This window comes from Medicago sativa, chromosome 8, assembly GCF_051527215.1.
Source record: "Medicago sativa cultivar Bolivia chromosome 8, Bolivia_mono, whole genome shotgun sequence".
NCBI classification, from domain to species: Eukaryota; Viridiplantae; Streptophyta; class Magnoliopsida; order Fabales; family Fabaceae; genus Medicago; species Medicago sativa.
Window position 1 is genome coordinate 58,345,735 of NC_140756.1, and position 4,166 is coordinate 58,349,900.

A 4,166-nucleotide genomic window follows, 5' to 3' on the forward strand; every position below is an offset into this window, starting at 1 on the left:
TATTATTATTATTATTATTATTATTATTACTACTATTATTACCACTACTATTATTATATGCAAATAGTTAACTTTGCATATAAAAGATATCACAAGAAATAATGTCACTGAAAAATAATAATAATAAGCTACTTTAATACATAAATGCAATATATGATCATCTTCTGATTCTACATTTAGTATGGTTCAAGAAAGATATTGGAAAGGTTTGTAAGGCCTAACTCAACTAAAAATGCTGACATTATTAGGATGAATATTTTTCTTGGTTATTCATATTCGAACTCGTAATAGTGTTGTCACTCAACTCATGCAATTTCCACATTTGATATGTATTAACTTTTATATAAAATGTGGGAATAAAAATGATCTTATGGCGCTTTTAATTTATAAATAATGTGTTGTCACCTCTTCTAGGGTTAATGATTTAACTAATTTATTTTTTTAATTCATCACCATTAGTTCTCTTTTGAATTGTGTCCCCTATCTATTATGAAAAGCTAAAATGTAATATATATATATATATATATATATATATATATATAAGGTTTAATTAAAAAATAATTATGTGACGTATTGACATATATAATTTAATTTTTTAATTCATCACCATTAGTTCTCTTTTGAATTGTGTCCCCTATCTATTATGAAAAGCTAAAATGTAATATATATATATATATATATTGATGATCGTCTAGAATATTAAGTGAGATCTTTACTAAGGTTAAATGGTCAATTGAGTGAGTTGTTGCAGATAAACATGAAATTTTAATTATAAGACATTTCATATTAAATTTAAATTTAATAAATGGCTTCTAGCAATTACGATGTGATAAACATTATTTAATTGACGCTAACAAAGCACGAAAATTTTACTTATAAGTGATCAAAAAGAATAGTTTTTATTACATGCATACGAGGAAAAATATGGATTTGGTTCACATGTTTTTTTAAGCTTTCATCGTCTTTCTTTCTATACCTCTTCCTCCGGTTAGAAGTATGTTATTTTCCACACCATTTTTTATTTTTCTAGATTTTCTTTACACAATATTATGTCACCTTTTAGTAACATTCTTTTTTTCTTATTTGACAACTTAGGTGACTTTCCATGCAAAACTAAAGTTGATTGTCCACAACATAAAAAATACATTGCTGAATGGATTTTTGGTTTTTCTTGCCGTTTTAAACCCTTAGAACATCCATTTTAAAAATAATTATGTTACCTCTAAGCATGTAGTTTTATTTGTATGTAATAATGTTCGTAATAATGTTTTTACTTTTATAATTTACTTTAATGTTTGTTTATATTCTATGGATGAAACGTGTATTATTTATTATTATTATTATTATTATTATTATTATTATTATTATTATTATTATTATTATTATTATTATTATTATTATTATTATTATTATTATTATATGCAAATAGTTAACTTTGCTTATAAAAGATACCACAAGAAATAATGTCACTGAAAAATAATAATAATAATAATAATAAACTACTTTAATACATAAATGCAATATATCATTGTCTTCTGATTCTACATTTAGTATGGTTCTAGAAAAATATTGGAAAGGTTTGTAAGGCCTAACTCAACTGAAAATGCTAAGATTATTAGGATGAATATATTTTTTTTTTATATTCATATTCGAACTCGTAATAGAGCTATCACTCAACTTATACAATTTCCACATTTGATTTATTTAACTTTTATATAAAATGTAGGAAAAAAAAGATCTTACGGTGCTTTTAATTTATAAATAATGTGTTGTCACCTCTTCTAGGGCTATTGATTTAACTAATTAATTTTTTTAATTCATCACCATTAGTTCTCTTTTGAATTGTGTCTCCTATCTATTATGAAAAGCTAAAATGTAATATATATATATATATATATATATATATATATATATATATATATATATATATATATATATATATATATATATTGATGATCCTCTAGAATTTTAAGTGAGATGTTTACTAAGATTAAATGGCCAATTGAGTGAGTTATTGAGGATAAACATTACATTTTAATTAGAGACATTTAGTATTAAATTAAAAATTTAATAAACTGCTTCTAGCAATTATAAAGTGATAAACACTATTTAATTGGCGTTAACAAAGCACGGTAATTTTACTTATAAATGATCAAAAAGAACAGTTTTTATAACATGCAAACGAGGAAAAATATGGATTTGGTTCACTTGTTTGTTTATGCTTTCATCATCTTTCTTTCTATACATCTTCCTAACGTTAGAAGTAAGTTATTTTCCACACCATTTTTTATTTTTCTAGTTTTTCTTTACACAATATTATGTCACCTTTTAGTAATATTCTTTTTTTTTTATTTGACAACTTAGGTGACAGTCCATGCAAAACTAAAGCAGATTGTCCACAACATAGAAAATACTTCGCGGAATGCATTTTTGGTGTTTGTCGCCATTTTAAACACATAGAACATCCATTTTAAAAATAATTATGTTCTCGCTAAGCATATAATTTTATTTGTATGTAATAATGTTTTTACTTTTATAATTTACTTTAAAGTTTGTTTATATTCTATGGATGAAACGTATATTATTATTATTATTATTATTATTATTTCAAATACTATTATTATATGCAAATAGTTTAGTTTGTATATAAAAGATATCAAAAGAAAGAATGTCATTGAAAATAAAATAACAATAAGGTACTTTAATACATAAATGCAATATATGATTATCAAAATTAATTGTTTATTCTGATTCTACATTTAATATGGTTATAGAAAAATATTGGAAAGGTTTGTAAGGCCTAACTCAACTGAAAATGCTGAGATTATTAAGATGAATAATTTTCTTGGTTATTCATATTCAAACTCGTAATAGTGCTGTCACTCAACTCATACAATTTCCACATTTGATATGTATTAACTTTTATATAAAATGTTGGAAAAATTGATCTTATGGTACTTTTAATTTATAAATAATGTGTTGTCACCTCCTCTAGGGTTATTGATATAACTAATTTATTTTTTTAATTCATCACTATTATTTCTAGTATGAATTGTGTTCCCTATCTATTATGAAATGGTAAAATGTATTATATATATATATATATATATATATATATATATATATTTTGATGATCATCTAGAATCTTAATTGAGATCTTTACTCAGGTTAAAAGGTCAATTGATTGAGTTATTGAGGATAAACATGACATTTTAATTAGAGACATTTTATATTAAATTTCAATTTAATAAATGGCTTCTAGCAATTAGGAAGTGATAAACACTATTTAATTGACACTAACAAGGCACGAAAATTACACTTATGAGTGATAAAAAAGAATAATTTTTATTACATGCATATGAGAAAAATATGGATTTGGTTAACATGTTTGTTTATGCTGTCATCATCTTTCTTTTTATACCTCTTCCTTCTGTTATAAGTATGTTATTTTCCACACCATTTTTTATATTTTTCTAGTTTTTCTTTACGCAATATTATGTCACCTTTTAGTAACATTCCTTTTAGTAACACCTTTTAGTAACAACTTTGGTGACTTTCCATGCAAAACTAAAGCTCATTGTCCACAACATAAAAAATACATCGTAGAATGCATTTTTGGTTTTTGTCGCCATTTTAAACACTTAGAACATCCATTTTAAAAATAATTATGTTACCTCTAAGCATATAATTATTTGTATGTTTTAATGTTCATAATAATGTTTCTACTTTTATAATTTACTTTGATGTTTGTTTATATTCTATGGATGAAACATGTATTATTATTATTATTATTACTACTATTATTATTAATATTACTATTATTATTATTAATACTATTATTACTACTATTATTATATGAAAATAGTTTAGTTTGCATACAAAAGATATCACAAGAAAGAATGTCATTGAAAAATAATAATAAGCTACTTTAATACATAAATGCAATATATGATTATCTAGATTAATTGTTAATTCTGATTCTACATTTAGTATGGTTCTAGAAAAAACATTGGAATTAAAGGTTTGTCAGGCCTAACTCAAGTCATGACTAAAATTAATCTTTAAAATTGTTTACAACCACTCTTTGCTTTTTCATAAATCAAAGTTGAATAAAAATGTCAAGGGTGAGGCATATTAAAGATTTGATTCTTCTAATAATAAACTAT

General features: G+C 23.2%; 1 long non-coding RNA gene across 1 annotated transcript; it reads left to right on the forward strand.

The window, feature by feature from the left end:
- Positions 1 to 691: 691 nt before the first annotated feature.
- On the forward strand, positions 692 to 2,559 carry LOC146899947 (uncharacterized). The gene is made up of 3 exons (XR_015022334.1): positions 692 to 994; positions 1,096 to 2,263; positions 2,365 to 2,559. It is a non-coding gene; the product is annotated as an uncharacterized LOC146899947 (long non-coding RNA).
- The last annotated feature ends 1,607 nt before the right edge of the window (positions 2,560 to 4,166 follow it).